We start from the raw sequence: 24,392 nt of genomic DNA, 5'->3' as shown, positions 1-24,392 counted from the left end.
TTGAGAGTCTGAGCCACACCCTAAGGAAGTCCTCCACAAACCACATCTGGACTATAGGGGAGGAGCCAAAGAAACATAATAATGGGGTTGGGTATCGGGGCAGAGCATCGCCCCCTAGCTGCCAAACCAGGGTATTCTAACAGCTGCATCCCTACCCTAGCCCAGCCTTCACCCCAGACACACAGACACACACAGACACACACAGACATACACACACACACCGACACAGACACACACACACACACACACACACACACACACACACACACAGCAGCTTTCAGAGATCCAGTGGCTGTCTACATGACTCCACCCACCAGGGTGACCAGTACAGCTTCCAGCATGGCCTTGGGTCTGCTGACCCAAGCTTCCAGGTCAAGGTGGCCCGGCAAGAGGGGCCTCCAAGGCTGTACCCGGTTTTTCTAAGGCAGTGGGATGGAAGGTGTTACACCAAGGGAGACGACCACCCAACTCAATGGGACCCTAGACCCAGCTCGGGCTTCCCACCTTGCAGAAGGCCGCTCCAGGATGGACACAAGGCAAAAGGGCAGGCAGCTGTGTATGCTTGTAAGGGATGCAGAGTCAGCGGCCTTTAATCCCGTGTCCCAAATCCGATGGTCTAATACTAAGATGGGAGAAGAAGGACTTCCTTCCAAAACCTTGGCCTTGCTAGTGATGAGCGTTCAGATGGATGCTGCCCCACATCATGCGAAGCAGGAACCATAAGGCCCGGGACATCCACAACCGTGCCTCAACAGGCAGGGCGTCCAGGTCCCTGAGGTGAAGACAAGAACACATCAAAAGAAGAAACACTGCACCCACCTGTCCTCTTGCCCTACCAAACCCTGGGCCCAGGCCCCCACCTTAACCGTCTCCTAGGCAGCACCACGCAACCATTCTGACCTACGTCCACCTCTGTCACAATCTCTCTCCTCTGCACAGCCCTCCACCTCCCACCCCTAACCTCCCACCTCCCGACCCTACCCTACACCAAATACCAGGCACCACTCAGGAAACTTCTCTTTCCGTTCTCTAACTTTCCCAAGACCCTGTCAGGCATGGAACTCTCTGTATCCTCTGTGGACACCCACCTACCTGTGGCAGGGCCTAGGAACACACACGACTCGGCTCTCTCAAGAGATTCCAAGTGGACCGAGGACAGGTAACATAGAATCTGAGGGACAAGAAGCAATTCTCACTCTTAACACCAGGATGCCTACAGCACACACCCACCCTGTGTGTCCTTATGGATTTCCCTAAACATTCCACGTGTCCTCACACAAATTTCTCTCCACGGGCACAGACCCATGGAACAGAAAAAAGTGTCCACAGACAGAGTGGGTCTGCCCACCAGCCTGCATGAAAAAAAAAAACACCAACAAACTAGAGAACACCCAACACCCACAGGCAGATTCTCATTTGCTCTCGCCTTACTTTCTCTCTCTCTCATTTATCTATCCTCCTCTACCTCCACCTCCACCTCTATCTCTGTCTTTCTCTGTCCCTCGCTCCTATGTACAGTCCCCTCCCTGGTATCCAGGTTAGCTAGGCCACGTTCAGTAGGGAAATGCTTTTCACTCCTCAACAGGAAGCCTTCCTTCAATGAGCACTGAAAGTCTCCAGAGGCTCTCCTCCACACTGCTGACATCTTCCATGATGAAGCCTAGAAGAAAATCACTCTCCCTGCCACCTGGAGACAAGCCTGTCTATGCTCTTCCAAATCTCCCTCTCTACAAAGCTTCCTGGAGACTTTTGCTGTGGCTAAAAAGGGAGCTTCCTGGTGATGGGTGTGGGTGTGGAGGACCTGACTTCATGGACCTGCCTGTCAGGCCACTTGAAAGGATGGTACTGCCACCTTCCCAATGGTTCCTACACAATGCTCTTACCAACCACGCTCTGGCATGTCCCTGAGCCCTAATCCACACACACGAAGCACCACTCCAAACCTTGTACTCACCTGAGCTGGATCTGAAGGATGGAGCCCTAAAAGGCTTCCCTACATGCAAACCTGTCCTTCCTCTACATCCCAGAGCTGACGACCATAAATCGTACATACTGTGCCTCTCAGGCACTGCTATGACTTCTCACAGTACTGGGCCACAATAATCCCAGGTATACACACACACACACACACACACACACACACACACACACACACACACACATACACAAAAGCGCTCCTGCATGCTTAGCAGTTGTAGGACTCCAGATAGTGCCCTCTGTTAATTTCAGAGCCTTCTCTAAGTATTCTTCCTGCTGAGATGATGTCTGGACATGAGAATGCAGGACAAGGGGCTTTTGGACCTTTGATGGTGGGAGTTCTTCCTGGGTTTAATGCAAATGAAGCTAGGCAGGAGAAGACAGGACTATGTGTGTCCTGAACGACACAGAGGAGGCTTGTCAGGGGAAGCACGGGCTGTGAAACCTGGCCACTATGGTACCTAGGTTTTGCCTGGCCTCTTTGTGAGCACCCCTGAGTCCAAACCCTGTTCTGGATGCTTCTACTGGAATTCACCTTGAGCCACCACACTGCCATACTGGGTACGAACAATCAGGTTGGATAGGATGATGATTGGGGAGTTGAGGGTTCCAGATCCCTTACAGGGATCTGGGGATGTGGCTCTGGAGCTGGAACCTTTTCTAACAGGTCCCAGTGCCTAAATTCAACCTGTAGCACAACTCAAGAGAAAAGCCAGTTGTAAAAGAAACAAAAGGCAAGCCAGAGAGAAGTCCAGGCAGCCAGAGAGGAGAGGGGATGGCAGGAGGAGAGAAATGGATGACAGACATTTGGCCAAGGTGGCTAGCAACCAGGCCTGAGACCCTGAGCACCTCCCAGAGATGCAGGGCAGAGTTTGTGTGGTCTCCGGAAGTGAGCTGTGGATACTGCTAGGGAGGCTCAGACAAAAGCTAGGGGGTCCCGGGGTGGCCTTGTGCACCACCTTAAGGGCAGGCGGGCTGGCATGGAGGCAGGAAAAGTTCCACACAACCACCCCCATGCAGCCCAGGCTGCACAATCCCCTGCGGAGAGGTCCTCTCCTGCTCCCAGACATGGAGGCCACAGGACCCGGGAGGCTGTGCTTCTGTGAACCCCATGCCAGCCACGTGTTGCCTGCCCGGAGCCAGTCTCATGGACCCTGCTTCCTCCTCCAGCTCTCCTTGGTCATATAGCAGGCCAGAGAACCGCTTTGGTCCTGGGGGACCCAGGCGGGAGCCCTTCCCTAGGCGGCAAGTCTCCATTTCCAGGGTAGCACAGGGACCTGCTGGCGGAATTGGCAAACTGAATCCACGGGATGGCAGCAGGGCACCGAGAATGCCAAGGGCCAAGGGCGAAGGGTGCACTCTCTCTGCCCTTCACAAAGCAAAAAAAAAAAAAAAAAGCCAAAGCTCCAAGATGGAGGACAACCATCTAGGCTAGGACTGGACAGACATGCCACTCTAGGGCTGCTGCTAGGGATTCAGTGGTGTGCAGAAGGTGAGGGTGTGGTGTGTAGATGGTGGTAACAGACTTTAACTGGTTCCTCCATTGTAACCTCCATGCAATGCACTTCCCTGACACACTCGGCTTTGTGCCAGCCCCTGAAGGCCCTGCCTGAGGGTATGGTGGGGTGCAGGGAGAGAGGGCAGGTGGTGGAGGGTGTCATGGAGGGGGCCAAGTGCGGAGTGTGTGGATGTGGGGGCAGGCTCACTTGAGAGTCTGAGCCACACCCTAAGGAAGTCCTCCACAAACCACATCTGGACTATAGGGGAGGAGCCAAAGAAACATAATAATGGGGTTGGGGTTCAGGGGCAGAGCATCAACCCCTAGCTGCCAAACCAGGGTATTCTAACAGCTGCATCCCTGCCCGAGCCCAGCATTCACCCCAGACACACAGACACACAGAGACACACACACAGACACACACACACACACACACACACACACACACACACACACACACACAGCAGCTTTCAGAGATCCAGTGGCTGTCTACATGAATCCACCCACCAGGGTGACCAGTACAGCTTCCAGCATGGCTTTGGGTCTGCTGACCCAAGCTTCCAGGTCAAGGTGGCCCAGCAAGAGGGGCCTCCAAGGCTGTACCCGGTTCCTCTAAGGCAGTGGGATGGAAGGTGTTACACCAAGGGAGACGACCACCCAACTCAATGTGACCCTAGACCCAGCTCAGGCTTCCCACCTTGCAGAAGGCCGCTCCAGGATGGACACAAGGCAAAAGGGCAGGCAGCTGTGTATGCTTGTAAGGGATGCAGAGTCAGCGGCCTTAGTCCCGTGTCCCAAATCCGATGGTCTAATACTAAGATGGGAGAAGAAGGACTTCCTTCCAAAACCTTGGCCTTGCTAGTGATGAGCGTTCAGATGGATGCTGCCCCACATCATGCGAAGCAGGAACCATAAGGCCCGGGACATCCACAACCTTGCCTCAACAGGCAGGGCGTCCAGGTCCCTGAGGTGAAGACAAGAACACATCAAAAGAAGAAACACTGCACCCACCTGTCCTCTTGCCCTACCAAACCCTGGGCCCAGGCCCCCACCTTAACCGTCTCCTAGGCAGCACCAGGCAACCATTCTGACCTACGTCCACCTCTGTCACAATCTCTCTCCTCTGCACAGCCCTCCACCTCCCACCCCTAACCTCCCACCTCCCGACCCTACCCTGCACCAAATACCAGGCACCACTCAGGAAACTTCTCTTTCCGTTCTCTAACTTTCCCAAGACCCTGTCAGGCATGGAACTCTCTGTATCCTCTGTGGACACCCACCTACCTGTGGCAGGGCCTAGGAACACACACGACTCGGCTCTCTCAAGAGATTCCAAGTGGACCGAGGACAGGTAACATAGAATCTGAGGGACAAGAAGCAATTCTCACTCTTAACACCAGGATGCCTACAGCACACACCCACCCTGTGTGTCCTTATGGATTTCCCTAAACATTCCACGTGTCCTCACACAAATTTCTCTCCACGGGCACAGACCCATGGAACAGAAAAAAGTGTCCACAGACAGAGTGGGTCTGCCCACCAGCCTGCGTGAAAAAAAAAAACACCAACAAACTAGAGAACACCCAACACCCACAGGCAGATTCTCATTTGCTCTCGCCTTACTTTCTCTCCCTCTCATTTATCTATCCTCCTCTACCTCCACCTCCACCTCTATCTCTGTCTTTCTCTGTCCCTCGCTCCTATGTACAGTCCCCTCCCTGGTATCCACGTTAGCTAGGCCACGTTCAGTAGGGAAATGCTTTTCACTCCTCAACAGGAAGCCTTCCTTCAATGAGCACTGAAAGTCTCCAGAGGCTCTCCTCCACACTGCTGACATCTTCCATGATGAAGCCTAGAAGAAAATCACTCTCCCTGCCACCTGGAGACAAGCCTGTCTATGCTCTTCCAAATCTCCCTCTCTACAAAGCTTCCTGGAGACTTTTGCTGTGGCTAAAAAGGGAGCTTCCTGGTGATGGGTGTGGGTGTGGAGGACCTGACTTCATGGACCTGCCTGTCAGGCCACTTGAAAGGATGGTACTGCCACCTTCCCAATGGTTCCTACACAATGCTCTTACCAACCATGCTCTGGCATGTCCCTGAGCCCTAATCCACACACACGAAGCACCACTCCAAACCTTGTACTCACCTGAGCTGGATCTGAAGGATGGAGCCCTAAAAGGCTTCCCTACATGCAAACCTGTCCTTCCTCTACATCCCAGAGCTGACGACCATAAATCGTACATACTGTGCCTCTCAGGCACTGCTATGACTTCTCACAGTACTGGGCCACAATAATCCCAGGTACACACACACACACACACACACACACACACACACACACACACACACATACACAAAAGTGCTCCTGCATGCTTAGCAGTTGTAGGACTCCAGATAGTGCCCTCTGTTAATTTCAGAGCCTTCTCTAAGTATTCTTCCTGCTGAGATGATGTCTGGACATGAGAATGCAGGACAAGGGGCTTTTGGACCTTTGATGGTGGGAGTTCTTCCTGGGTTTAATGCAAATGAAGCTAGGCAGGAGAAGACAGGACTATGTGTGTCCTGAATGACACAGAGGAGGCTTGTCAGGGGAAGCACGGGCTGTGAAACCTGGCCACTATGGTACCTAAGTCCTGTCTTGCCTCTTTGTGAGCACCCCTGAGTCCAAACACTGTTCTGGATGCTTCTACTGGAATTCACCTTGAGCCACCACACTGCCATACTGGGACCGAACAATCAGGTTGGATAGGATGATGATTGGGGAGTTGAGGGTTCCAGATCCCTTACAGGGATCTGGGGATGTGGCTCTGGAGCTGGAACCTTTTCTAACAGGTCCCAGTGCCTAAATTCAACCTGTAGCACAACTCAAGAGAAAATCCAGTTGTAAAAGAAACAAAAGGCAAGCCAGAGAGAAGTCCAGGCAGCCAGAGAGGAGAGGGGATGGCAGGAGGACATAAATGGATGACAGACATTTGGCCAAGGTAGCTAGCAACCAGGCCTGAGACCCTGAGCACCTCCCAGAGATGCAAGGCAGAGTTTGTGTGGTCTCCAGAAGTGAGCTGTGGATACTGCTAAGGAGGCTCAGACAAAAGCTAGGGGGTTCCAGGGTGGCCTTGTGCACCACCTTAAGGGCAGGCGGGCTGGCATGGAGGCAGGAAAAGTTCCACACAACCACCCCCATTCTGCCCAGGCTGCACAATCCCCTGCGGAGAGGTTCTCTCCTGCTCCCAGACATGGCGGCCACAGGAAGCCAGAGACTGTGCTTCCGTGAACCCCAAGCTAGCCACGTGTTGCCCTCCCGGAGCCGGTCATCTGGACCCTGCTTCCTCCTCCAGCTCTCCTGGGTCATATAGCAGGCCAGAGAACCGCTTTGGTCCTGGGGGACCCAGGCGGGAGCCCTTCCCTAGGCGGCACGCCTCCATTTCCAGGGTAGCACAGGGACCTGCTGGCGGAATTGGCAAACTGAATCTGCGGGATGGCAGCAGGGCACCGAGAATGCCAAGGGCCAAGGGCGAAGGGTGCACTCTCTCCGCCCTTCACAAAGCAAAAAAAAAAAAAAAAAGCCAAAGCTCCAAGATGGAGGACAACCATCTAGGCTAGGACTGGACAGACATGCCACTCTAGGGCTGCTGCTAGGGATTCAGTGGTGTGCAGAAGGTGAGGGTGTGGTGTGTAGATGGTGGTAACAGACTTTAACTGGTTCCTCCATTGTAACCTCCATGCACTGCACTTCCCTGACACACTCGGCTTTGTGCCAGCCCCTGAAGGCCCTGCCTGAGGGTATGGTGGGGTGCAGGGAGAGAGGGCAGGTGGTGGAGGGTGTCATGGAGGGGGCCAAGTACGGAGTGTGTGGATGTGGGGGCAGGCTCACTTGAGAGTCTGAGCCACACCCTAAGGAAGTCCTCCACAAACCACATCTGGACTATAGGGGAGGAGCCAAAGAAACATAATAATGGGGTTGGGGTTCAGGGGCAGAGCATCAACCCCTAGCTGCCAAACCAGGGTATTCTAACAGCTGCATCCCTGCCCTAGCCCAGCATTCACCCCAGACACACAGACAAACAGAGACACACACACAGACACACACACACACACACACACACACACACACAGCAGCTTTCAGAGATCCAGTGGCTGTCTACATGACTCCACCCACCAGGGTGACCAGTACAGCTTCCAGCATGGCTTTGGGTCTGCTGACCCAAGCTTCCAGGTCAAGGTGGCCCAGCAAGAGGGGCCTCCAAGGCTGTACCCGGTTCCTCTAAGGCAGTGGGATGGAAGGTGTTACACCAAGGGAGACGACGACCCAACTCAATGGGACCCTAGACCCAGCTCGGGCTTCCCACCTTGCAGAAGGCCGCTCCAGGATGGACACAAGGCAAAAGGGCAGGCAGCTGTGTATGCTTGTAAGGGATGCAGAGTCAGCGGCCTTAGTCCCGTGTCCCAAATCCGATGGTCTAATACTAAGATGGGAGAAGAAGGACTTCCTTCCAAAACCTTGGCCTTGGTAGTGATGAGCGTTCAGATGGATGCTGCCCCACATCATGCGAAGCAGGGACCATAAGGCCCGGGACATCCACAACCTTGCCTCAACAGGCAGGGCGTCCAGGTCTCTGAGGTGAAGACAAGAACACATCAAAAGAAGAAACATTGCACCCACCTGCCCTCTTGCCCTACCAAACCCTGGGCCCAGGCCCCCACCTTAACCGTCTCCTAAGCAGCACCAGGCAACCATTCTGACCTAAGTCCACCTCTGTCACAATCTCTCTCCTCCGCACAGCCCTCTACCTCCCAACCCTAACCTCCCACCTCCCGACCCTACCCTGCACCAAATACCAGGCACCACTCAGGAAACTTCTCTTTCCGTTCTCTAACTTTCCCAAGACCCTGTCAGGCATGGAACTCTCTGTATCCTCTGTGGACACCCACCTACCTGTGGCAGGGCCTAGAAACACACAGGACTCGGCTCTCTCAAGCGATTCCAAGTGGACCGAGGAAAAGTAACATGGAATCTGAGGGACAAGAAGCAATTCTCACTCTTAACACCAGGATGCCTACAGCACACACCCACCCTGTGTGTCCTTATGGATTTCCCTAAACATTCCAGGTGTCCTCACACAAATTTCTCTCCACGGGCCCAGACCCATGGAACAGAAAAAGTGTCCACAGACAGAGTGGGTCTGCCCACCAGCCTGCATGAAAAAAAAAAAAAAAAAAAAACACCAACAAACTAGAGAACACCCAACACCCCACCGGAAGATTCTCATTTGCTTTCGCCTTACTTTCTCTCTCTCTCATTTATCTATCCTCCTCTACCTCCACCTCTATCTCTGTCTTTTTCTGTCCTTCGCTCCTATGTACAGTCCCATCCCTGGTATCCAGGTTAGCTAGGCCATGTTCAGTAGGGAAATGCTTTTCACTTTTCAACAGGAAGCCTTCCTTCAATGAGCACTGAAAGTCTCCAGAGGCTCTCCTTCACACTGCTGACATCTTCCATGATGAAGCCTAGAAAAAAATCACTCTCCCTGCCACCTGGAGACAAGCCTGTCTATGCTCTTCCAAATCTCCCTCTCTACAAAGCTTCCTGGAGACTTTTGCTGTGGCTAAAAAGGGAGCTTCCTGGTGATGGGGGTGGGTGTGGAGGACCTGACTTCATGGACCTGCCTGTCATTCCACTTTAAAGGACGGTACTGCCACCTTCCCAATGGTTCCTACACAATGCTCTTACCAACCACGCTCTGGCATGCCACTGAGCCCTAATCCACACACACAAAGCACCACTCCAAACCTTGTACTCATCTGAGCTGATTCTGAAGGATGGAGCCCTAAAACGCTTCCCTACATGCAAACCTGTCCTTCCTCTACATCCCAGAGCTGACGACCATAACTCGTACATACTGTGCCTCTCAGGCACTGCTATGACTTCTCACAGTACTGGGCCACAATAATCCCAGGTATACACACACACACACACACACACACACACACACACACACACAAACACATACACAAAAGCGCTCCTGCATGCTTAGCAGTTGTAGGACTCCAGATAGTGCCCTCTGTTAATTTCAGAGCCTTCTCTAAGTATTCTTCCTGCTGAGATGATGTCTGGACATGAGAATGCAGGACAAGGGGCTTTTGGACCTTTGATGGTGGGAGTTCTTCCTGGGTTTAATGCAAATGAAGCTAGGCAGGAGAAGACAGGACTATGTGTGTCCTGAATGACACAGAGGAGGCTTGTCAGAGGAAGTATGGGCTGTGAAACCTGGCCACTATGGTACCTAAGTCCTGCCTGGCCTCTTTGTGAGCACCCCTGAGTCCAAACCCTGTTCTGGATGCTTCTACTAGAATTCACCTTGAGCCACCACACTGCCATACTGGGACCGAACAATCAGGTTGGATAGGAGGATGATTGGGGAGTTGAGGGTTCCAGATCCCTTACAGGGATCTGGGGATGTGGCTCTGGAGCTGGAACCTTTTCTAACAGGTCCCAGTGCCTAAATTCAACCTGTAGCACAACTCAAGAGAAAAGCCAGTTGTAAAAGAAACAAAAGGCAAGCCAGAGAGAAGTCCAGGCAGCCAGAGAGGAGAGGGGATGGCAGGAGGAGAGAAATGGATGACAGACATTTGGCCAAGGTGGCTAGCAACCAGGCCTGAGACCCTGAGCACCTCCCAGAGATGCAGGGCAGAGTTTGTGTGGTCTCCAGAAGTGAGCTGTGGATACTGCTAGGGAGGCTCAGACAAAAGCTAGGGGGTCCCGGGGTGGCCTTGTGCACCACCGTAAGGGCAGGCAGGCTGGCATGGAGGCAGGAAAAGTTCCACACAACCACCCCCATGCAGCCCAGGCTGCACAATCCCCTGCGCAGAGGTCAACTCCTGCTCCCAGACATGGCAACCACAGGACCTGGGAGGCTGTGCTTCCGTGAACCCCAAGCCAGCCATGTGTCGCCCACCCGGAGCAGGTCATCTGGACCCTGCTTCCTCCTCCAGCTCTCCTAGGTCATGGAGCGGGCCAGAGAACCGCTTTGGTCCTGGGGACCCAGGCGGGAGCCCTCCCCTAGGCGGCACGCCTCCATTTCCAGGGTAGCACAGGGACCTGCTGGCAGAATTGGCAAACTGAATCCGCGGGATGGCAGCAGGGCACCGAGAATGCCAAGGGCCAAGGGCGAAAGGTGCTCTCTCTCCGCCCTTCACAAAGCAAAAAAAAAAAAAAAGCCAAAGCTCCAAGATGGAGGACAACCATCTAGGCTAGGACTGGACAGACATGCCACTCTAGGGCTGCTGATAGGGATTCAGTGGTGTGCAGAAGGTGAGGGTGTGGTGTGTAGATGGGGGTAACAGACTTGAACTGGTTCCTCCATTGTAACCTCCATGCACTGCACTTCCCTGACACACTCGGCTGTGTGCCAGCCCCTGAAGGCCCTGCCTGAGGGTATGGTGGGGTGCAGGGAGAGAGGGCAGGTGGTGGAGTGTGTCATGGAGGGGGCCAAGTGGTGAGTGTGTGGATGTGGGGGCAGGCTCACTTGAGAGTCTGAGCCACACCCTAAGGAAGTCCTCCACAAACCACATCTGGACTATAGGGGAAGAGCCAAAGAAACATAATAATGGGGTTGGGGTTCAGGGGCAGAGCATCGCCCCCTAGCTGCCAAACCAGGGTATTCTAACAGCTGCATCCCTGCCCTAGCCCAGCATTCACCCCAGACACACAGACACACACAGACACACAAACAGACACACAGACAGACACACACACACACACACACACACACACAGCAGCTTTCAGAGATCCAGTGGCTGTCTACATGACTCCACCCACCAGGGTGACCAGTACAGCTTCCAGCATGGCCTTGGGTCTGCTGACCCAAGCTTCCAGGTCAAGGTGGCCCAGCAAGAGGGGCCTCCAAGGCTGTACCCGGTTCTTCTAAGGCAGTGGGATGGAAGGTGTTACACCAAGGGAGACGACCACCCAACTCAATGGGACCCTAGACCCAGCTTGGGCTTCCCACCTTGCAGAAGGCCACTCCAGGATGGACACAAGGCAAAAGGGCAGGCAGCTATGTATGCTTGTAAGGGATGCAGAGTCAGCGGCCTTAGTCCCGTGTCCCATTCCGATGGTCTAATACTAAGATGGGAGAAGAAGGACTTCCTTCCAAAACCTTGGCCTTGGTAGTGATGAGCGTTCAGATGGATGCTGCTCCACATCATGCGAAGCAGGGACCATAAGGCCCGGGACATCCACAACCTTACCTCAACAGGCAGGGCGTCCGGGTCCCTGAGGTGAAGACAAGAACACATCAGAAGAAGAAACATTGCACCCACCTGCCCGCTTGCCCTACCAAACCCTGGGCCCAGGCCCCCACCTTAACCGTCTTCTAGGCAGCACCTGGTAACCATTCTGACCTACGTCCACCTCTGTCACAATCTCTCTCCTCTGCACAGCCCTTCACCTCCCACCCCTAACCTCCCACCTCCCGACCCTACCCTCCACCAAATACCAGGCACCACTCAGGAAACTTCTCTTTCCGTTCTCTAACTTCCCCAAGATCCTGTCAGGCATGGAACTCTCTGTATCCTCTGTGGATATTCACCTACCTGTGGCAGGGCCTAGGAACACACAGGACTCGGCTCTCTCAAGAGATTCCAAGTGGACCGAGGACAGGTAACATAGAATCTGAGGGACAAGAAGCAATTCTCACTCTTAACACCAGGATGCCTACAGCACACACCCACCCTGTGTGTCCTTATGGATTTCCCTAAACATTCCAGGTGTCCTCACACAAATTTCTCTCCACGGGCCCAGACCCATGGAACAGAAAAAGTGTCCACAGACAGAGTGGGTCTGCCCACCAGCCTGCATGAAAAAAAAAAAAAAAAAAAACACCAACAAACTAGAGAACACCCAACACCCCACAGGAAGATTCTCATTTGCTCTCGCCTTACTTTCTCTCTCTCTCTCATTTATCTATCCTCCTCTACCTCCACCTCCACCTCTATCTCTGTCTTTTTCTGTCCCTCGCTCCTATGTACAGTCCCATCCCTGGTATCCAGGTTAGCTAGGCCATGTTCAGTAGGGAAATGCTTTTCACTCCTCAACAGGAAGCCTTCCTTCAATGAGCACTGAAAGTCTCCAGAGGCTCTCCTCCACACTGCTGACATCTTCCATGATGAAGCCTAGAAGAAAATCACTCTCCCTGCCACCTGGAGACAAGCCTGTCTATGCTCTTCCAAATCTCCCTCTCTACAAAGCTTCCTGGAGACTTTTTCTGTGGCTAAAAAGGGAGCTTCCTGGGGATGGGTGTGGGTGTGGAGGACCTGACTTCATGGACCTGCCTGTCAGGCCACTTTAAAGGACGGTACTGCCACCTTCCCAATGGTTCCTACACAATGCTCTTACCAACCACGCTCTGGCATGCCACTGAGCCCTAATCCACACACACGAAGCACCACTCCAAACCTTGTACTCACCTGAGCTGGATCTGAAGGATGGAGCCCTAAAAGGCTTCCCTACACGCAAACCTGTCCTTCCTCTACATCCCAGAGCTGACGACCATAACTCGTACATACTGTGCCTCTCAGGCACTGCTATGACTTCTCACAGTACTGGGCCACAATAATCCCAGCTATACACACACACACACACACACACACACACACACACACACATACCAAAAGTGCTCCTGCATGCTTAGCAGTTGTAGGACTCCAGATAGTGCCCTCTGTTAATTTCAGAGCCTTCTCTAAGTATTCTTCCTGCTGAGATGATGTCTGGACATGAGAATGCAGGACAAGGGGCTTTTGGACCTTTGATGGTGGGAGTTCTTCCTGGGTTTAATGCAAATGAAGCTAGGCAGGAGAAGACAGGACTATGTGTGTCCTGAATGACACAGAGGAGGCTTGTCAGGGGAAGCACGGGCTGTGAAACCTGGCCACTATGGTACCTAAGTCCTGCCTGGCCTCTTTGTGAGCACCCCTGAGTCCAAACCCTGTTCTGGATGCTTCTACTGGAATTCACCTTGAGCCACCACACTGCCATACTGGGACCGAACAATCAGGTTGGATAGGATGATGATTGAGGAGTTGAAGGTTCCAGATCCCTTACAGGGATCTGGGGATGTGGCTCTGGAGCTGGAACCTTTTCTAACAGGTCCCAGTGCCTAAATTCAACCTGTAGCACAACTCAAGAGAAAATCCAGTTGTAAAAGAAACAAAAGGCAAGCCAGAGAGAAGTCCAGGCAGCCAGAGAGGAGAGGGGATGGCAGGAGGAGAGAAATGGATGACAGACATTTGGCCAAGGTGGCTAGCAACCAGGCCTGAGACCCTGAGCACCTCCCAGAGATGCAGGGCAGAGTTTGTGTGGTCTCTGGAAGTGAGCTGTGGATACTGCTAGGGAGGCTCAGACAAAAGCTAGGGAGTCCCGTGGTGGCCTTGTGCACCACCGTAAGGGCAGGCGGGCTGGCACGGAGGCAGGAAAAGTTCCACACAACCACCCCCATGCAGCCCAGGCTGCACAATGCCCTGCGGAGAGGTCCTCTCCTGCGCCCAGACATGGCAGCCACAGGACCAGGGAGGCTGTGCTTCCGTGAATCCCAAGCCAGCCACGTGTTGCCCACCCGGAGCCGGTCACCTGGACCCTGCTTCCTCCTCCAGCTCTCCTGGGTCATGGAGCAGGCCAGAGAACCGCTTTGGTCCTGGGGGACCCAGGCTGGAGCCCTTCCCTAGGCGGCACGCCTCCATTTCCAGGGTAGCACAGGGACCTGCTTGCGCAATTGGCAAACTGAATCCGCAGGATGGCAGCAGGGCACCGAGAATGCCAAGGGCCAAGGGCGAAGGGTGCTCTCTCTCCAAGCTTTACAAAGCAAAAAAAAAAAAAAAGCCAAAGCTCCAAGATGGAGGACAACCATCTAGGCTAGGACTGGACAGACATGCCACTCTAGGGCTGCTGATAGGGATTCAGTGGTGTGCAGAAGGTGAGGGTGTGGTGTGTAGATGGGGGTATCAGACTTTAACTGGTTCCTCCATTGTAACCTCCATGCACTGCACTTCCCTGACACACTCGGCTTTGTGCCAGCCCCTGAAGGCCCTGCCTGAGGGTATGGTGGGGTGCAGGGAGAGAGGGCAGGTGGTGGAGGGTGTCATGGAGGGGGCCAAGTGGTGAGTGTGTGGATGTGGGCGCAGGCTCACTTGAGAGTCTGAGCCACACCCTAAGGAAGTCCTCCACAAACCACATCTGGAGTATAGGGGAGGAGCCAAAGAAACATAATAATGGGGTTGGGGTTCAGGGGCAGAGCATTGCCCCCTAGCTGCCAAACCAGGGTATTCTAACAGCTGCATCCCTGCCCTAGCCCAGCCTTCACCCCAGACACACAGACACACACACACACACACACACACACACACACACACACACACACACACAGCAGCTTTCAGAGATCCAGTGGCTGTCTACATGACTCCACCCACCAGGGTGACAAGTACAGCTTCCAGCATGGCCTTGGGTCTGCTGACCCAAGCTTCCAGGTCAAGGTGGCCCGGCAAGAGGGGCCTCCAAGGCTGTACCCGGTTCATCTAAGGCAGTGGGATGAACCCGGTTTTTCTAAGGCAGTGGGTGGTCGCAAGGGAGACGACCACCCAACTCAATGGGACCCTAGACCCAGCTCGGGCTTCCCACCTTGCAGAAGGCCGTTCCAGGATGGACACAAGGCAAAAGGGCAGGCAGCTGTGTATGCTTGTAAGGGATGCAGAGTCAGCGGCCTTAGTCCCAAATCCGATGGTCTAATACTAAGATGGGAGAGAAGGACTTCCTTCCAAAACCTTGGCCTTGGTAGTGATGAGCGTACAGATGGATGCTGCCCTACATCATGCGAAGCAGGGACCATAAGGCCCGGGACATCCACAACCTTGCCTCAACAGGCAGGGCGTCCAGGTCCCTGAGGTGAAGACAAGAACACATCAAAAGAAGAAACATTGCACCCACCTGCCCTCTTGCCTTACCAAACCCTGGGCCCAGGCCCCCACCTTAACCGTCTCCTAGGCAGCACCAGGCAACCATTCTGACCTAAGTCCACCTCTGTCACAATCTCTCTCCTCTGCACAGCCCTCCTCCTCCCTCCCCTAACCTCCCACCTCCTGACCCTACCCTACACCAAATACCAGGCACCACTCAGGAAACTTCTCTTTCCGTTCTCTAACTTTCCCAAGACCCTGTCAGGCATGGAACTCTCTGTATCCTCTGTGGACACCCACCTACCTGTGGCAGGGCCTAGGAACACACAGGACTCGGCTCTCTCAAGAGATTCCAAGTGGACCGAGGACAGGTAACATAGAATCTGAGGGACAAGAAGCAATTCTCACTCTTAACACCAGGATGCCTACAGCACACACCCACCCTGTCTGTCCTTATGGATTTCCCTAAACATTCCAGGTGTCCTCACACAAATTTCTCTCCACGGGCCCAGACCCATGGAACAGAAAAAAGTGTCCACAGACAGAGTGGGTCTCCCCACCAGCCTGCATGAAAATAACACCAACAATCACGAAAACACCCAACACCCCACAGGCAGATTCTCATTTGCTCTCCCACCCTCTCTCCTGCTGTCACCCCCCTCTCTCATTTATCTATCCTCCTCCACCTTTACCTCCACCTCTATATCTGTCTCCCTCTATCCCTCACTCCTATGTACAGTCCCATCCCTGGTATCCAGGGTAGCTAGGCCATGTTCAGCTGGTGGGAGTGGAGGCCCTGAATTCCTAGACCTCCCTGGCAGGCCACTCCAAACAACAGTCATGCCACCTTTCTGATGGTTCCTTCACAATGCTCTCATCCACGATGCCCTGGCACCCCCCTGAGCCCCAAACTACACACAGGATGCACCACTTCAAACCTTGTGCTCACCTGAGCTGCAGCTGAAGAAAAGAGCCTTAAAAGACTTCCCCTACATGCAAACCGGTCCTTCCCCTACGTCCCCAAGCTGACCACCACAACTCTTACATACTGAGCCTCTCAGGCACTGCTATGTCTTCTCTCAGGACTAGGCCACAATAATCCCAGGTATACATGCACACACACACACACACACACACACACACACACAAACAAACAAACACAGACACACACACAGAAACACACACACACACACACACACACACACACACACACACACAAAAGCTCTCCTGCATGCTTAGCAGTTGTAGGACTCCAGATAGTGCCCTCTGTTAATTTCAGAGCCTTCTCTAAGTATTCTTCCTGCTGAGATGATGTCTGGACATGTGAGTTCAGGACAAGAGGTTTTCGACTTTCACTCTGGGGGTTCTCCCCGGGTATAAGATAAGTCCAGCTAGGCAGGAGAAGACAGGACTATGTGTGTCCTGCATGAAACAGAGGAGGCTTTTCAGGGGAGGCAGGAGCCATAAAACCTGGCCACAATGTTACCTAAAGTCCTGCCTGGCCTCTTTGTGAGCACACCTGAGTCCAAATCCTGTTCTGCCTGCTTCTACTGGAATTCACCTTGAGCCACCACACAACCATACTGAGTACGAACAATCAGGTTGGATAGGATGATGATGGAGGGTTGAGGGGTCCAGACCCCTTACAGGGATCTGGTGATGTGGCTCTGGAGCTGGAACCTTTTCTAACAGGTCCCAGTCCCTGAATTCCACCTGTAGCACAGCTCAAGAGAAAAGCCAGGTGTAAAAGAAACAAAATGCAAGATAGAGAGAAGGCCTGGCACCCAGAGAGGAGAGGGGATGTAAAGAAGGGAGTTAAATGGATGACAGACATTTGGGCACAGGGGCTAGCAACCAGGCCTGAGACCCTGAGCACCTCCCAGAGAAGCAGGGCAGAGTTTGTGTGGTCTCCGGAAGTGAGCTGTGGATACTGCTAGGGAGGCTCAGACAAAAGCTAGGGGGTCCCGGGGTGGCCTTGTGCACCATGGTAAAGGTAGGCGAGCTGGCACACAGGCAGGAAAAGTTCCACACAACCACCCCAATGCAGCCCAGGCTGCACAATCCCCTGTGGAGAGGTCCTTTCCTGCTCCCAGACATGGCTGGTCACCTGGACCCTGCTTCCTCCTCCAGCTGTCCTGGGTCACGGAGCAGGCAAGAGAACCTCTTTGGTCCTAGGGGACCCAGGCGGGAGCCCTTCCATAGCCAGACCACCTCCATTTCCAGGGAAGCTCAGGGACTTGCTGGCGGAATCGGCAAACTGAAAATTCGTGATGGCAGCAGTGCACCGAGAATGCCAAGGGCCAAGAGAGAAGGGTGCTCTCCCTCCGCCCTACGGAAAGCAAAAAAAAAAGCCAAAGCTCCAAGATGGAAGCCATTTATCTAGGCTAGGACTGTCCAGACATTGTTCTCTAGGGCTGCTGCTAGGGATCCGAGGGTGTGCAGAATGTGAGGGTGTGGTGTGTAGATGGGGGTCACAGACCTTAACTGGTTCCTCCATTTTAACCTTTAAGCACTGCACTTTCCCTGACATACTTGGCTTTGTGCGAGCCCCTAAAGACCCTGCCTGTGGGTATGGTGGGGTGTGGGGAGAAGGGACTGTTGGTGTAGGTTGTCATGGAGGGGGCCAAGGGGAGAGTGTGTGGATTTGGGAGCAGGCGCATTTGAGAGCCTGAGCCAGACCCTAAGGGAGTCCTCCACAAACCACATCTGGATTCTAGGGGAGGAGCCTCACAAACATACTCATGGGGTTGGGGTTCAGGATCGTAGCCCCCAGCAGCCAAACCAAGGTATTCTCACAGCTGCATCTCTGCCCCTTTCCAGCCATCACCCAAGAAACACACACACACACACACACACACACAAACACACACACACACATACACACACACACAGCTGCTTTTAGAGATTCAGCAGCTGTCTACATGACTCCACCCAGCAGAGTGACCCTTACAACTCCTTGGGTCTACTGACCCAAGCTTCCAGGTCAAGGGTCCAGCAAAGAAGGGGCATCCCAGGCTGACCCCGGACTTGCTAGAGCAGTGGGGTGGTGGTGTCCCAGAACCAAGAGCACACGGGAAATTGTGTCACCAGGGGAGACTACCGCCCAACTCAATGGGACCCTAGGCCCAGCACCAGGTTCCCACCTGGCAGAAAGCCGCTCCCGGATGGACACAAGGGAAAAGGGAAGGCAGCTGTGTACACTGGTCACGACTCCAGGGTGGGGGGCCTGAGCTTCGTGTCCCATGGTCCGATGGTCTAATATTGAGATAGGTGAGGAGAAGGGCTTCCTTCCAAAACCTTGGCCTCCAAGGTGAAGTGCATGCAGGTGGATGCTGCCCCACATCACCAGGAGCAGGGACCACTGGAGGTCGGGGACATCCACAACCTCGCTTCAACAGGCAGGCCAGCCAGGGCCCTGAGGTGGAGACAAGGACACATCAAAAGAAGAAACATTGCACCCACCTGCCCTCTTGCCTACCAAACCCTGGGCTCATGTCTCCTGGGCAGCACCAGGCAACCATTCTGACCTACCTCCAGCTCTGTCACAATCTCTCTCCTCTGCACAACCCTCCACCTCCCACCCCTAACCTCCCACCTCCCGACCCTACCCTACACCAACTACCAGGCACCACTCAGGAAACTTCTCTTTCCGTTCTCTAACTTCCCCAAGACCCTGTCAGGCATGGAACTCTCTGTATCCCCTGTGGACACCCACCTACCTGTGCCAGGGCCTAGGCACACACAGGATTCAGCTCTCTCAAGAGATTCAAGTGGACCGAGGACAGGCAACATAAAAAGCTGAGGGACAAGAAGCAATTCTCACTCTTAACACCAGGATACCTGCAGCACCCACCCACCCTGTCTGTCCTTATGGATTTCCCTAAACATTCCAGGTGTCCTCACCAAAATTCCCTCCAGGGGCCCAGACCCATGGAACAGAAAAAAGTGTTCATAGACAGAGTGGGTCTGCCCACCAGCCTGCATGAAAAAAAACACCAACAATCACGAAAACACCCAACATCTCACAGGCAGATTCTCATTTGCTCTCGCCTTACTTTCCTTCTCTCATTTAGCTATCCTCCTCTACCTCCAACTCCACCTCTATCTCTGTCTTTCTCTAGGCCTCACTCCTATGTACAGTCCCATCCCTGGTATCCAGGGTAGCTAGGCCATGTTCAGTTGGGAAATGCTTTGCACTCCCAACAGGAAGCCTTCCTTCAATGAGCACTGAAAGTCTCCAGAGGTCCTCCTCCACACTGCTGACATCTTCCATGATGGAGCCTAGAAGAAAATCACTCTCCCTGCCACCTGGAGACAAGCCTGTCTATGCTCTTCCAAATCTCCCTCTCCACAAAACCTCCTGGAGACATTTGATGAGGCTAAAAAGGGAGCTTCCTGCTGCTGGGGGTGGAGGCCCTGACTTCCTAGACCTGCCTGGCAGGCCACTCTAAAGGATGGTCCTGTCACCTTTCCGATGGTTCCTACACAATGCTCTCATCCACCATTCCCTGGCACGTCCATGAGACCCAAACCACAGACACAATGCACCAGTCTAAACCTTGTGCTCACCTGAGCTGGAGCTGAAGGATGGAGCCCTAAAAGGCTTCCCTACATGCCAACCTGTCCTTCACATTCAACCCTGGCCTGACTATCATAACTCTTAAATACTGTGCCTGTCAGGCACTGCTTATGGACGCTCACAGGATTAGGCCACAACAAACTCAGGCACACACAAACAACCAGTACACATACACACACACACACACACACACACACACACACACTCACACACACACACACACACACACACACACAGAGCAGTTCTAGGACTGCAGATAGTGTCCTCTGTTAATTTCAGAGCCTTCTTTAAGTGTTCTTCCTGCTGAGATAATGTCTGGACAGGGCAGTGTAGGACAAGTGGCTTTGTTAACTTTATCCTGGGAGTTCTCCTTGGGTTTAAGGCAAAGGGAGCTAGGCAGGAGAACACAGGAAGGAGTATTTGAACTGCTTGTGTCTTGCATCCCAGAAGGGAGGCTTGTCAGGGGAGGTAGGGGCTGTGAAACCTGGCCTCCATGGCACCTAAGTCCTGCGTGTCCTCTTTGTGAGCACCACTGAGTCCAAAACCTGCTCTGGATGCTTCTACCAGGATTCACCTTGAGCCACCACACTGCCTTAATGGGTAAACACAACCAGCTTCCATAAGATGATAATGGGGCGGGAGGAGCTTTCAGACCTCTTGTAGGGATCTGAGGATATGACTCTGGAGCAGGAACATTTTGAGACAGGTTCCAGTCCTTGAATTCCACCTGTAGCACAGCTCAAGTGGAAAGCTATTTGTAAAAGGAACAAAAGGGAAACCAGAGAGAAGGCCTGGCAGTCAGAGAGGAGAGGGGATGTCAGGAGAAGTTAAATGGATGACAGACATTTGGCCAAGGTGGCTAGCAACCAGGCCTGAGACCCTGAGCACCTCCCAGAGATGCAGGGCAGAGTTTGTGTGGTCTCCGGAAGTGAGCTGTGGATACTGCTAGGGAGGCTCAGACAAAAGCTAGGGGGTCCTGGGGTGGCCTTGTGCACCACGGTAAGGGCAGGCGGGCCAGCACAGAGTAGGAAATTTCCCCACAAGGACCCCCATGCAGCCCAGGCTGCACAATCCCCTGTGGAGAGGTCCTCTCCTGCGCCCAGACATGGCGGCCACAGGACCCGGGAGGTTGTGCTTCTGTGACCTGCAAGCCAAGCCTCATAGTGCCCGCCCGGAGGTGGTCACCTGGACCCTGCTTCCTGTTCCAGCTCACCTGGGTCATGGAGCTGACAAGAGAACCACTTTGGTCCTGGGTACCCAGGTCAGAGCCCTTCCCTAAGCCGCTGGCCTCCATTTCCGGGGAAGCACAGGGACTTGCTGGTGGAATCCGCAAACTGAATCCGGGTGATGATAGCAGTGCACCGAGAATGCCAAGGGCCAAGGCAGAAGGGTTCTCTCCCTCCGCTCTCTGCAAAGCAAAAAATAAAAATAAAATTAAAAAAAAAAAACAAAAAACAAAAAACAAAAAAAAAACTGTGCTACAAAGCTCCAAGATGGAGGTCAACCATCTAGGCTAGGACTGGCCAGACAGGGGCTATAGGGAGGCTGCTAGGGATCCGAGGGGGTAAGGGTGTGGTGTGTAGAATGGGGTCACAGACCTTAACTGGTTCCTCCATTGGTTCCTCCATGCACTGCACTGCGCTGAGACACTGGGCTTTGTTCCACCCCCTGAAGACCCTGCCTGAGGGCATGGTGGGGTGAGGGGAGAGGGAGCTGGTGGTGGAGGGTGTCATGGAAGGGGCCAAGCGAGGTGTGTGTGGATGTGGGAGCAGGCACACTTGAGAGCTTGCCCCAGACCCTAAGGGAGTCCTCCACAAACCACATCTGGATTCTAGGGGAGGAGCCTCAGAAACATACTCATGGGGTTGAGGACCAGGGGCTCAGCCTTGCCCCCGAGCTGCCAAGCCAAGGTATTCTCACAGCTGCATTTCTGCCCTTGCCTGCTCTCACCCCAAACACACACACACACACACACACACACACACACACACACACACACACAAAGACACACACACACACACACACACACACACACACACACACACACACAAAGCAGCTTTCAGAGTTCCAGCAGTTTTCTACATGAATCCACCCACCAGGGTGACCAGTACAGCTGCCAGGATGGCCTTGGGTCTTCTGGCCCACCCTTCCAGGTCAAGCCGGCCACCCAAAAAGGGGGCTCCCAGGCTGACTCTTGTCCTGCTAGGGCAGTGCCTTGGATGTGACGCAGAACCCTGAGCACAAGGGAAGATTTCAAACCAAGTGAGACGACCACCCAACTCCATGAGACGCTAGGTCCAGCACGGAAGTCCCACCTGGCAGAAGGCCGCTCCCGGATGAACACAAGGCAAAAGGGCAGGCAGCTGTGTGCACTGGACAAGACTCCAGGGTCGGGGGCCTGAGTCCCGTGTCCCATGCTCCGATGGTCTGATATTGAGATACAAGAGGAGAAGGGCTTCCTTCCAAAACCTTGGCCTCCATGGTGAAGTGAATTCAGGTGGATGCTGCCCCATATCAACAGAAGCAGGGACCACTGGGGGCCCGGGACTTCTACAACCTCACCTCAACAGGCAGGCCAGCCAGGGCCCTGAGGTGGAGACAAGGACACATCAAACGAAGAAATATGGCACTCACCTGTCCTCTTGCCTACCAAACTCTGGGACCAGGCCCCCACCTTAACCGTCTCCTAGGCAGCACCAGGCAACCATTCTGACCTACTTCCAGCTCTGTCACAATCCCTCTCCCCTGCACAGTCCTCCACCTCCCACCCCTAACCTCCCACCTCCCCACCCTACCCTACACTAACTACCAGGCACCATTCGGGAAACTTCTCTTTCCGTTCTCTAACTTCCCCAAGACCCTGTCGGGCATGGAACTCTCTGTATCCTCTATGGACACCCACCTACCTGTGGCAGGGCCTAGGCACACACAGGACTCAGCTCTCTCAACAGATTCAAGTGGACCGAGGACAGGTAACATCAAAGCTGAGGGACAAGAAGCAATTCTCACTCTTAACTCCAGGATGCCTGCAGCACCCACCCACCCTGTCTGTCCTTATGGATGTCCCACAACATTCCAGGTGTCCTACACAAAATTCCCTCCAGGGGCACAGATCCATGGAACAGAAAAAAGTGTCCATAGACAGAGTGGGTCTTCCCACCAGCCTGCATGAAAAACAGCCAAAAACTAGAGAACACCCAACACCCCACAAGCAGATTCTCATTTGCTCTCCCACACTCTCTCACCCTGTCCCTCCCCCCTCTCTCTCCCTGTCGCCCCCCAAACCCTCTCATTTATCTATCCTCCTCTACCTCCACCTCCACCTCTATCTCTGTCTCCCTCTGTCCCTGTCTCCCATGTACAGTCCCATCCCTGGTATCCAAGGTAGCTAGGCCATGTTCATTTGGGAAATGCTTTGTATTCCCCAACGGGAAGCCTTCCTTCCATGAGCACTGAAAGTCTCCAGAAGCCATCCTCCACACTGCTGACATCTTCTTGATGGAGCCTAGAAGGAAATCACTCTCCCTGCCACCTGGAGACAAGCTTGTCTATGGTCTTCCAACTCTCCATCTCTACAAAGCCTCCTGGAGACATTTGGTGAGGCTAAAAGGGGAGCTTCCTGGTGCAGGGGGTGAGGTTGGAGGCCCTGACTTCATAGACCTGCCTGGCAGGCCACTCCAAAGGATAGTCCTGCCACCTACCCGATGGTTCTGACACAATGCTCTCAGCCACCATGCCCCAGCACACCCCTGAGCCCCAAACCACACACAGGATGCACCACTGAAAACCTTGTGCTCACCAGAACTGGAGCTGAACGATGGAGCCTTAGAAGGCTCCACTACATGCCAACCTGTCCTTCCCTCAACCCTGGCCTGACCACCATAACTCTTACATACTGTGCCTCTCGGCACTGCTTATGGACACTCACAGGATTAGGCCACAACAAAACCAGGAACACACAAACACCCAATACACACACACACACACACACACACACACACACACACACACACACACAGAGCAGTTCTAGGTCTACAAATAGTGTCCTCTGTTAATATCAGAGCCTTCTTTAAGTGTTCTTCCTGCTGAGATAATGTGTGGACAGGGCAGTGTAGGACAAGTGGCTTTGTTAACTTTATCCTGGGAGTTCTCCTTGGGTTTAAGGCAAATGGAGCTAGGCAGGAGAACACAGGAAGGAGTATTTGGACTGCATGTGTTTTGCATCCCAGAAGGGAGGCTTGTCAGGGGAGGTAGGGGCTGTGAAACCTGGCCTCCATGTCACCTAAGTCCTGCATGGCCTCTTTATGAGCACCACTGTGTCCAAAACCTGTTCTGGATGCTTCTACTGGGATTCACCTTGAGCCACCACACTGCCTTACTGGGTAAACACAACCA

The 24,392-nt window shown here is 53.6% G+C and overlaps 2 long non-coding RNA genes across 4 annotated transcripts in view; both read right to left on the bottom strand.

Moving 5' to 3' along the window:
* Positions 1 to 1,065: 1,065 nt before the first annotated feature.
* LOC131901116 (uncharacterized) lies at positions 1,066 to 15,243 on the bottom strand. 2 transcript variants are annotated; one of them, XR_009376365.1, is made up of 6 exons: positions 15,144 to 15,243; positions 12,068 to 12,146; positions 7,822 to 8,088; positions 4,760 to 4,838; positions 4,173 to 4,439; positions 1,068 to 1,171 (listed from the first exon to the last, which is right to left on the bottom strand). It is a non-coding gene; the product is annotated as an uncharacterized LOC131901116 (long non-coding RNA). The 2 variants fall into 2 exon arrangements; XR_009376364.1 differs by lacking the exons at positions 12,068 to 12,146; positions 15,144 to 15,243 and having other exon boundaries at positions 1,066 to 1,171; positions 7,822 to 8,177.
* Positions 15,244 to 22,884: 7,641 nt separating this feature from the next.
* Positions 22,885 to 24,392, bottom strand: part of LOC131901118 (uncharacterized) — a 10,484-nt gene continuing 8,976 nt past the window's right edge. For both annotated transcript variants that reach the window (XR_009376368.1, XR_009376367.1), the window contains exon 4: positions 22,885 to 22,981. This is a non-coding gene — a long non-coding RNA (uncharacterized LOC131901118). The remainder of the gene's footprint in view (positions 22,982 to 24,392) is intronic.

This window comes from Peromyscus eremicus, unplaced genomic scaffold (genome assembly GCF_949786415.1).
Source record: "Peromyscus eremicus unplaced genomic scaffold, PerEre_H2_v1 PerEre#2#chrX_unloc_3, whole genome shotgun sequence".
NCBI classification, from domain to species: domain Eukaryota; kingdom Metazoa; phylum Chordata; class Mammalia; order Rodentia; family Cricetidae; genus Peromyscus; species Peromyscus eremicus.
Note: the sequence above shows the minus strand (reverse complement) of the source record. Positions and strands in the feature narration are given on the sequence as shown.